Source organism: Myotis myotis, unplaced genomic scaffold, assembly GCF_014108235.1.
Source record: "Myotis myotis isolate mMyoMyo1 unplaced genomic scaffold, mMyoMyo1.p scaffold_m19_p_11, whole genome shotgun sequence".
NCBI classification, from domain to species: Eukaryota; Metazoa; Chordata; class Mammalia; order Chiroptera; family Vespertilionidae; genus Myotis; species Myotis myotis.
Window position 1 is genome coordinate 52,489,622 of NW_023416315.1, and position 12,486 is coordinate 52,502,107.

Below are 12,486 nucleotides of genomic sequence, written 5' to 3' on the forward strand. Positions count from 1 at the left end.
AGGGTAACAGCAGACCACAAGGCAGATCCCAGGACACCAGGTCTATGTTGAGAGTGGACATGAAATGGGCCCTTCATGAATGCACATCCAGTTGTTCAGAAGCCTATTTCAACTTCTTCTGCAAACCATAACTGAGAAGTCTCTCCTCTCTACATCAATGAACTCACCCAAAGCAAAGAAGAATAAAATAATAAAGCTCTACATATGGCCTAGGCAAGTAGAATGGCATTGGTTCCCTAGGTTTGTTTTGATAAAATGAATAAAATAGAAAGGTGAGGTACTCAGTGTAAGTGCTTTGTATACTATAGCTTGTCAGTGCATGATATGAGCCAAACCATGAGAAATCAGGTCTTCTGAAATAATATCTAAATCCCAAGATAGCATGGTTAGCTTTTCACATGACTGTTAACCCTATTTCTTAAAGTAGATGCTAATATAGTGTTTGAAAATATTCACCACTATGGCAATTACAAAATCCTCCTCAAACTCCAAAGTTTTTATGGAAACATGAGAACAAGTATATCACCACTTCACTTCAAGAGGTAGTTCATTAAAACTTCTACAGGAATCAAAGGATGGGGTCATTTTGTCTGAAAATACATTGACTCAGAAATGTACATTCAACCTGCTGCAGGGCAGACATCTACTCAGTAGGCACCTGGGACACCAGCACTTTGTGTGTGCCTCTGACTCTGCTCCATTGGCCCATGAAGAAAGTACTTTGGTTCCAAACATTGGTCAGTCTACTGGGGAAGCTGCCAAAATAGCCTAGCTAAAAGGTATGCTTCTAGCAATTCAGCATTCTCTATCTGCCTGCACAGGAACCCAGCCCACAAGACTTTCCTCATATCAGATCCTAAAAGGCTCGGAAGAGAAAAGGGGTCGCAGACATAGATCTTGACAGACTTCAAAGACATAGCAGGACATCCACAGAGTCTCCTACTTCTTCTTTTTTTAAAAGAAATTATTTTTTATTGATTTCAGAGAGGAAGGGAGAGGGAGAGAGAGAGATAGAAACATCAATGATGAGAGAGAATCATTGACCAGCTGCCTCCTGCACACCCCACACTGGGGATCGAGCCCACAACCTGGGCATATGACCTTAATGAGAATCGAACCTGGGACCCTTCAGTCCACAGGCCAATGCTCTATCCACTGAGCCAAACCAACTAGGGCAAGGCTTGTACTTCTGCTAGCTGTAGGCACTGCTATGGAATGCTTCCTTCTCTCAGGCACCTGATCTTGATAAATCCAATTCCTCCTCTGTTTTCCCAAATATACTTTGCATCACCAGCAACTTCAACTTTCCTTGGTGGACACCAAAGTTGTCCAAAGTTTCCCTTAAAGGCAGTAGTCCCCACTCTTGGCTGTACAGTAAAATCTCCTGGGAAGCTTTTTAAAAATCTCAATGCATGCACAGGTGACATACTAGGTCAATAAAATGGAATCTCCGGGCATCATTTGTAATGCTCCCCAGGTGATTCCAGGGTACAGCCAATATTGAGAACCTCTGTTCTAGATGCCCTTTGTCATGACCTGGATGGTGTGGCCTTTTTAATTCCACTTCCCCTAGACTATTTGGAGGAATATGATCATAAAGGAAAAAATTAGAGGACATCCGTGTAGAGTTTTCCCTCTTTTTGCATAAGTGCTCTCTGGACAGGTCTCCATGATATTTTACTGATTTCTGTGGCTTTATGTTTAACATTATATTTTGATACAATTTCAAATTTTTAGAAAAGTTGAAAGAATTCTTCTAGACCTTTCACCCACATTTACCCATTATTGACATTTTGCTCCATTTTTCTCTCTTCTTCCTCTCAACCCCATCCTGATAACTCTAGTTCCAACCCAATTATATGTGATTTGCTTCATTCTTTTCTTACATATTTTAATTTCCTCCTCTAATATGAGAAGTATCTTCCATTTATGCTCAATACATTTGCATATTTGCTTACAACCAGAATACATAAAAAAGTGGTTTCAGAATTGCTATCCTGTATAACACTGCAAAAAGCAAAAAAGACTAAACTTCTACATTTGTTTACAGCAGTTTTTCCATTTTTAGGTAAAATTTACATATAGCAAAATACACAGATGTTAAATGTATGACTTGGTGAGGTTTGATAATATATACACTCATTTAACCAACACCCCAAATAAGATATGCAAAAAAAAATTTTTTAATATTTTTATTGATTTTTTACAGAGAAGAAAGGAGAGGGATAGAGAGTTAGAAACATGGATGAGAGAGAAACATCAATCAGCTGCCTCCTGCACACCCCCCATCGGGGATGTGCCAGCAACCAAGGTACATGCCCTTGACCGGAATAGAACCTGGGACCTTCAGTCCGCAGGCCAATGCTCTATCCACTGAGCCAAACCGGTTGCAGTGGTTCTCAACCTTCCTAATGCCGCGACCCTTTAATACAGTTCCTCATGTTGTGGTGACCCCCAACCATAAAATTATTTTCGTTGCTACTTCATAACTGTAATTTTGCTACTGTTATGAATCAGAATGTAAATACCTGATATGCAGGATGTATTTTAAGGGGTTGTGACCCACAGGTTGAGAACCACTGGAGGGCAAGATATGCAAAATTTCCATCAGCACGGAAAGTTCCAGGATTCCTCTTCCAGTCAATCACCACCCACTCACTAGGGGCAACCACTATACTGATTTCTTCCCATAGATTAGTTTTGCCTGTTCTTATATAGAATCATACAGTGAATACTTTTGTTTTTGCTACTTTCACCCAAGAAAATGTTTTTGAGATTCATCCTTAATAGTATGTCAGTCACACTTGTTTATCCACTCATTAATGATAAATATCTGTATTGCTTAGAGTTTGGGGCTATTATGAATAATTTTTAATAAACATTCTTGAATCCATCTTTTTGTGGCTATAGTTTCGATTTCTCTTAGATAAATACCCAGGAGTGGAATTCCTGTGTCATAAAGTTGATGTTCATTTAACTTTACAAATAACTGCTAAAGAGTTTTCCAAAGTGATTCTAGCATGTTATGCTCCCATTAACGTGCAAAGAAGTTGTTTACATTCTTATCAACATTCGGTATTGTCAGCATTTTGAAATTTTGGCCTTTCCAATTCTAGCAGAGGTGAATGCTATCGCATTGTGGTTTTAATTTGTATTTCCCTGAGAACCAATGATATGGAGCACCTTTTCATGTACTTCTTGACCATTTGTATATCTTCTATTGTAAAGTGGCTATTTGATGTTTGAACTATTTTTATATTGAGTTGTCTTTTATGTATTTATTTGTAGAAGTTTATTGATTCACAGCGTGTGTGTGTGTGTGCACGCACGGGCTTATTCTGGATACATGTCTTTTATCTGACAGATTATGTATTGTGAATAGTTTAACCCAGACTACGATTTGCCTTTTTATTTTCTTAATTGTGTCTTTTGATGAGCAGAAATTTTGAGTTTTGACAAAACCCAATTTATCATATTTTTCCTTAGTGCATTTTGTGTCCTCTCTATGAAATATTTGCCTGCCTCTAAAATGCAAAAATAATCTACTAAGATTTCCTCTAGAATTTTAATAGTGTTCACTTTTATGTTACATTTATAATTCATTTGTAATTAATTTTTCTATATAATGTTAAGTTGGATTGAACTGTATTTTTCCATATGTCTATCCAGTTATTCCAGTACCATTTTTTGAAGATTTCTCTTCCTCATTGAATTGATTTGACACCTTTGTCAAAAATCATCTGGCTGTATATTATGAATTTCTTTCTGGTCTCTATATTGTGTTCCATTGGTATATCTGTCTCTCCTTTCACCAAAATCTCACTTTCTTGATTATTGTAGATTAATGTTAAATATTGAAACCAAATAGTGTGAGTTTTCCAAATTTATGTTTTCCAAAATTTTTTTGCCTTATCTGAATTCAAAAATTTGGGACCAATTTGTTTATTTTTTTAATACCTGTTAAAATTCTAATCATGTTGAATCTAGATGTCAACTTAGGGGGACTTGACTTCTTAAAAATATTCAGTCTGACAATCTATGAATATGATATATCTCTTCATTTAGTTACATCTTTAATTTCTTTCAACAATACTTTATAGCTTTTAATGTAGAGTGCTTACATATCTCTTGATAAAATTATCCTACATATTTAATACTTTATAATGTTATTGCATATGCAATTTTTATTTTTAAATTATTTGCTGCTAGTATATAAAAATAGCATTTACTTTTATATATTAATCATGTGTCTTGTTACTGTCCTAAATTAATGTATTAGTTCTAGTAGTTGTTTGTAGGTTCTCCAAAATGTTATACTAAAACAATTGTGTCATCAACAAATTAAGACAATTTTTTTTCTTTCTACCCAATCTTTATGCCCTTTATATATTTTATTTAACTTATTTCATTGGCTGTGATCTTCAATACAATATTGATTGGAAGTATGCATCCTTGCCTCAGTCCTGATTTTAGAGGAAGAACATTCACTTTAAATATAATGTTAGCTATGTTTAAATATTATACTTACATACCTAATATAATCTTGATCCCTTATAGATCTCCTTTTTCAGATTAAGAAAGGCTATTTTTTAAAATATATTTTTTATTGATTTCAGAGAGGAAGTGAGAGGGAGAGAGAGAGAGAAACATCAATGATGAGAATCATTGATTGGCTGCCTACTTCACGCCCCCCTACTGGGGATCAAGTCTGCAACCCTGGCATGTACCAAATAGAAGCAGGACCCTTCAGTCCGGAGGCCAATGCTCTATCCACTGAGCCAAACCAGCTAGGGCTAAGAAAGGCTATTTTTATTGCTAGTGTGCTGAGAATGTTTATCATTAATGGGGATTGAATTTTATTAAAACCTTTTTCTGTATATATTGAGATAATTCTATGTCTCTTCTCTATTTTGTTAACTGATTTGCATTGAATAATTCTTGAATGTTAAATAAATCTTGCATTGCTGGATAAACCCCTATTTAGTCAAAATGTATTATTATTATTTTTACTAGAGGCCCCAGTGCACTAGAGAAATTCATGCACTGGGGGCAGGGGGTGGGGGGTCCCTCGGCCTGGCCTGCACCCTCTTGCAGTCCGGGACTCCTCGCTCCTTATCACCCGCCTGCATCGGAGGCAGGAGAGGCTCCTGCCAGCACTGCTGCGAGCGGTGCTCCGCCTGTGGGAGCACACTGATCACCAGGGGGCAGCTCCTGCATTGAGCATCTGCCCCCTGGTGGTTAGTGCACATCATAGCGATTGGTTGTTCCACCGTTCGATATTTTGCATATTAGGGTTTTATTATATAGGACTAGAGGCCCGGTGCACAAAAATTTGTGCACTCGGGGGGGAGGAGGGGTTCCTCAGCCCGGCCTGTGCCCTCTTGCAGTCTGGGACCCCTTGGGAGATAACGACCTGCTGGCTTAGGCCTGCTCCCGGGTGGCAGAGGGCAGGCCCAATCCCTAGGTGCAGCCCCTGGTCGGGCTCAGAGCAGGGCTGATTGGGGAGTTGGGGCACCGCCCCCTGTCATGCACAGAGCAGGGAGATTGGGAGGTTGTGATGCCACCCTTAGTCACGATCAGGGTAGGGCCGACTGGGGGGTTGGGGCACCGTCCCCTGTCACACTCAAGGCAGGGTCAATGGGGAGGTTGCGGTGCCACTCTCGGTCACATACAGAGCAGGGCCAATCACGGGGTTGGGGCACTGCCCCCTGTCACTCACAGAGCAGGGCCCATCAGGGGGGTTGGGGCTCTGTACCCTGTCACGCACAGAGCAGGGCCCATCAGGGGGTTGGGGCACCACCACTCTCACACTCAGGGCAGGGCTGATGGGGAGGTTATGGCTCTACCCCATCACACACAGAGCAGGGCCCGTTGGGGGGGGGGGAGCTCCCCCCTATCAGGCACAGAGCAGGGCTGATCAGGGGGTTGGGGCGCCTTCCCCTGTCACGAACAGAGCAGGGCGGATAGGGAGGTTGTGGCCCCACCCCCTGCCACACACAGAGCCGCAGGGCGATCAGGGGGTTAGGGCGCTGCACCCTGTCACATACAGAGCTGCAGGGCGATCAGGGGGTTTGGGCGCTGCCCCCTGTCACGCTGATCCCGGTGCTGGGAGGCCTCATGGCTCCGCTGATCCCCATTGCTGGGAGGCATATTACCCTTTTACTATATAGAATAGAGGCCTGGTGCACGGTTGGGTGCCGGCTGGTTTGCCCTGAAGAGTGTCCTGGATCAGGGTGGGGGTCCCCACTGGGGTGCCTGGCCAGCCTGGGTGAGGGGATGATGGCTGTTTGCAGCTGGTCACACACCCTTCAGGGTGGGGGTCCCCACTGGGGTGCCTGGCCAGTCTGGGTGAGGGGCTGAGGGCTGTTTTCAGGCTGTGGGTGACTGAAGCTCCCAACTGCTCCTTTTTTTCTTTTTTTTTTTTTATTCTGGGCCAGCTTTAGCTTGAGGCTTGGCTCCAGCTCTTAGGCCTCGGCTGAAAGTAGGTTTCTGGCCTTTGCTTACAATGTTGCGAATCTGCTGGCTGAAGTCCCGCGGTATTTGTTACAGAGTTTCTTAAACTGCCTGCTCAGAGGCCTGCAGCCGCAGGCGGGGAACGTTGGTTTCCTCCGTCACTGAGGCAACCAAGCCTCATGTTAGTTTCAAGCTGCCTGGATGCCGGCCGCCATCTTGGCTGACAGTTAATTTGCATATCTTGCTGATTAGCCAATGAAAAGGGTAGCGGTCGTACACCAATTACCATGTTTCTCTTTTATTAGTGTAGATATATTGGTCTATTTGACTTGCAATTGTAAAGAATTTTTGCATCTATATTCAGAAGTACTACTAACTTCTATTTTTTAAAAATATCATTGTCAAGTTTAGTATTAGGATTATTCTGGCCTCACAACACAAGTAGGAAATGATTCCATTGTCTTAATTTTCTTTAAGACTTTGTATAAAATTGGTATTAATCTTTCCCTAAATGTTTGATAGCATTAATTAGAAAAATCATTTGAACTAGGAATTTCTTGTTTTTTAAATTTTATAATTACAATTTGTTTAATAGACATAGTATTATTAATATTTTATATTTATCCTTGTGTTTACTTTGGTAAGTGAGCATAAATTTAATCATAATATCCTTTTTTATCACTTTAACATTTGTAGTATTTGTTTTGCTAGACCCTCTTTCATTCTCAATTTTGATAACTTTTGTTCTCTTTTTAATTCATCATTCTACCTAGAGATTTATCAATTTGTTGATATTTCCAAACTTATTTCCTTCTGCTTACTTTCTATTATTTATTATGTCCTTCCTTCTACTTTCTCAGGTTTAATTTGTCCTCCTTATATAGCTTCTTAAGGCAGAAAATCAGATAATTAAATTTTTTTCTGTCATAATATAACCACTTTAAGCTTTAAATTTCCTGCTAAGCATTTTCCCATAGCCCACATATTTCTATATACTATATTCCCCTACCTTTATTGAGATATAATTGATATAACATCTGTAAGTTAAGGTGTGCAATGTGATGATTTGATACACATGTATATTGTGAAGTGTTTACCATAACAAGATTAGTTAACACATCCTTTGCCTAACATAATTACCATTTTGTTGGTCTTGGTTGTTATGGTAAGAATATTAAAACTCTACTCTCATGGCAACCTTCAAATATACAATACAGTATTATTAATTATAGACATCATGCTGTATGTTAGATCCCTAAAATGTATTCACCTTATAACTGAGAGTTTGTACCCTTTGACCAACACCTCTCTATTTCCCTCACCTTCCAGACCCTGGCAACCACCATTCTACTCCTTGTTTCTATGAGTCCAGTGATTTTAGATTTCAAATATAAGTGATATCATACAGAATTTGTCTTTCTCTATCTGACTTATTTCACTTTGCACAATGCCCTCAGGGTCCATCCATGTTGTCTCAAATGGCTGGGTTTCCTTCCTTTTTTAAGTCTGAATAATATATAACACCTTTTCTTAATTCATTTATCTGTTGATAGACACTTCTGTTGTTTCCAATTCTTGGCTATTGTGAATAATGCTGCAATGAATATAGAGGAAGTATAGATAGCTCTTCAAAACAGTTATTTTATCTTATTCAGATATATACCAAGAAGTCAGGTTGCTGAATCATATTATAATTCTATTTTTAACTTTTTTTAATGTCCTCCATACTGTTTCCCATAGTATCTCTACCAATTTACATTCCCACCAATAGTGCACAAAGGTTCCACATCTTCACCAGCATTTGATATCTCTAGTCTTTTTTATAATAGCCATTCTAACAGGTATGAGATACTATTTCATTGTGGTTTTGATTTGCATTTCCTTGATAGATAGTGATGCTGAGAACCTTTTCATGTACTTGTCAGCCATTTGTATGTCTTCTTTGGAAAAATGCCTATTCAAGTCCTCTGCCAATTTTTTAATCAGGTTGTTTGGTGTGTGTTTTTCATTGTTGTTTTATTTTGTTTTGTTTCTGTTATAAAGTTGTATGAGTTACTTACACATTTTGGATATAACCCCTTATCGGATATATAGTTTACAAATATTTTCTCCAAAACTTAAGAGTTGAGTGTTGTTATTGCTAATTGTTATAACAGAACCTTAAATAGGGAAGTTACATGATCAGAGCAGTGATTCTATAAAGATTTGTCTGGTGGTGTTTTCTAATACTGATTTGCAGGGAGAAGGCAAAGGGTTGGAGCCATTTTCACTCCAGCTACAATGAAAGATTTTGACTTGGATGGGGTAGTGAGAATGGCAAAGGTATAAAAGAGCTTTTGTAAAACATCACCTAGTGTCTTGAAATGGTGGTTGATAGAAAAGGAAGAATCAAGGATGTTTTTAGTTTGTGAGTGTGTTGTAATATAATACAATCATTAACAAAAATAAAGAAGTTAAGAAAGGAAGTTGGATTGAGTTTGAGTAAAATGATAAGTAAATGTGGTTTGGGACTTAATGTAACTGGGTTGACATCATGTAACCTAGTTGGAAAACACCAACCAATTCTTGAAAATAAAGAATTCGAATTCAGATTAAAGGATAGGACTAGAAATAAACTTGTGATAAATAAAAGAGGATGTAGCCTGAAAGTGAGGGATGGAAAAAATATTCCATACAAATGGAAATAAACAAAAAAAAAGGCTGGGATAGCAATATTTATATCTGACAAAATAGACTTCCAAACAAAGGCCATAACAAGAGAGAAAAGAAGATCACTACATAATACTAAAGGGATGAATTCTACATAACCCTAGTAAACATATATGCACTATATATATATATATATATATATATATATATAAATATCTTATGAACTTTAAGGGAGAATAAACAGCAGTACAGTCATATTAGGGTACTTTAATATCCCAAGGCTATCATTGGATAGGTCTTCCAGACAAAAATATCAATAAGGAAAGAGTGATCTTGAAAACACACTAGATCAGATGGATTTAATTGATATTTACAGAACATTTCATCCCAAAACAGAAGAATATACATTCTTCTCAAGTGTACATGGAACATTCTCAAAGATAGACCACATGTTAGGACACAAAACAAGTCTATACAAATTCAAGAAGCTTGATATAATACCAAGCATCTTCTCAGATCACAATGACATGAAACTAAAAACCAACTATAATAAAAACATCCCCAAACATTAAAACACATGGAGGCTAAATAGAATGTTATTAAACAATGAATGGGTTACCAGTGAAATCAAGGAAGAAATAAAAATTACCCAGTAACAAATGAAAATGAACACACAACAACCCAAATCTATGGGGCAGAGCAAACGCAGTCCTGAGAGGGAAGGTCATAGCATTATAGGCTTACCTCAAGAAGCAAGGAAAAAATCTCAAAGAAACAATCTAGTCCTACACCTAAAAGAACTAGGGGGGGTGTTGGAAGCCCAAAGTAAGTAGGAGGAAGGAAATAATAAAGATCAGAGTGGAATAGATGTGGAAATAGCATTCAATAAATCCAGTGCCCATTTATGATAAATGCTCTCAGCAAAGTGGGAATATGGGGATCATCCCTCAACACAACAAAGCCATATATGGCAAACCTACAGCCAACATCATACTTAGTGGGCAAAAGCTAAAAGCATTTCCCTTAAGATCAGGAACAAGACAGGAATGTTCATTTTCACCATTCTTATTCAACACAGTACTAGAAGTCCTAACTACAGCAATCAGACAAGAAGAAAAATAAAAGGCATTCAAATTGGAAAGGAGAAATAAAACTGCCATTATTTGCAGGTGGCATGATTTTATACATAGAAAACCCTAAAGACTCCACCAAAAAAAACCTGCTAGACTCAATAAAAGAATTTGGCAAAGTAGCAGGACATAAAATTAATATCCAAAAATCAGTGGCATTTTTATGCACCAATAATAAACTATCAGAGAAACTAAAAAAAAAAATATCCCATTTACTATTACAACAAAAATAAGGTACCTAGTAATAAACTTAACCAAGGAGGTAAAGACCTGTACTTGAAAAACTATGGGACATTGGAGAAAGAAATAGAGGAAGATACAAACATGTAGAAGCATATACTGTGTTTATGGATTAGAAGAATTGGTAGAATTAACATCATTAGAATGCCCATACTACCCAAAGAAATCTATAGATTTGATGTAATTCCTATTAAAATACCAATGGCATATTTCACAGATCTAGAACAAATATACCAAAAATTTATATGGAACCACAAAAGACCTCGAGTAGCCCCAGCACTCAAGAAAGTAGAACAAAGTTGGAGGGATCATAATACTGGATATCAAACTATATTACAAAACCATTGTAATCAAAACAGCGTGGTACTGGCACAAGAACAGGCATATAGATCAATGGAACAGAACAGAGGGCCCAGAAATCAACCCAAGACTTTATGGTCAATTAATATTTGACAAAGGAAGCAAGAGCATATAATGGAGTAAAAACAGTCTCTTCAATAAATGGTGTTGGAAAAATTAGACAGTTACAAAAAAAAAGAAAGAAACTAGGCCAACAACTTACACCATACACAAGAATAAACTCAAAATGGATAAAAGACTTAAATATAAGTCACAAAATCATAAAAATTCTAGAAGAAAATAGGCAATAAAATCTCAGACCTCTTGAGTAGCAATATTTTTACCAATATATGTCCTAGGGCAAGGGTAACAAAGGAAAAAAAGCTTCTGCACAGCAAAAGAAACCATCAACAAAATGAAAAAGGAACCCACTGGCCCTCACTGGTTTGGCTCAGTGGATAGAGCATCGGCCTGCGGACTGAAAGGTCCCAGGTTCGATTCCAGTCAAGGGCATGTACCTTGGTTGTGGGCACATCCCCAGTGGGGAGTGTGCAGGAGGCAGCTGATTGATGTTTCTCTCTCATCAATGTTTCTAACTCTCTATCCCTCTCCCTTCCTCTCTGTAAAAAAACAATAAAATATTTTTTAAAAAAAAAAAAAAGAAAGAAAAAGGAACCCACTGTATGGGAGAACATATCTGCCAAGAATACATCGGATAAGGGCTTAATTTCCATAATATATAAAAACTTATACAACTCAACACCAGAAAGACAAAAAAATCCAATTTTGAAGTGGGCAAAGCCTTGGCTGGTTTTGATCAGTGGTTAAAATGTTAGCCCATGAACCAAAGGGTCTCCAGTTCAATTCCCAGTCAAGGGCATGTACCTTGATCAGGTTTGATCCCCAGCCCTGGTCGGGGCATGTGCAGGAGGCAACCAATAAGTGTGTCTCTCTTCCCTCTTTTCTCTCTCTCTCTCTCTCTCTCTCTCTCTCTCTCTCTCTCTCTCTGGTCGGGGCATGTGCAGGAGGCAACCAATAAGTGTGTCTCTCTTCCCTCTTCTCTCTCTCTCTCTCTCTCTCTCTCTCTCTCTGTCTCTTTTCTTCCTCCCTTTTACTCTCTCTAAAAATCAATGGGAAAATATCCTCTGGTGAGGCTTTAAGAAAAAAAAAATGGGCAAAGGAAGGACCTAAATAGATACTGCTCTAAAAAATACATACAGATGGGCAATAGACATATGAAAAAATGCTAAACATCACTAATCATCAGAGAGATGCTAATTAAAACTACAATGAGGTATCACCTCATACCTGCTAGAATGGCTGTCATTAATAAACCAACAAATAACAAGTGCTGGCAAGGATGCAAAGAAAAGGAAACCCTAGTGTCCTGCTGGTGAGAATGCAAAATGGTGCAGCCACTATGGAAAACAGTATGGAGTTTCTTCAGAAAATTAAAAATGGAACTGCCTTTTGACCCAGTGATCCCACTTCTGGGAATATATCCTAGGAATCTTGAAACACCAATCAGAAAGAATATGTGCACCCCTAAGTTCCTACAAGCATTATTTATAATAGCCAAAATCTGTAAGTAGCCCAAGTGCTCATCAGTAGATGGGTGGATAAAAAAGCTGTGGTACATTTACACAATAGAATACTATGGAGACATAAAAAAAGA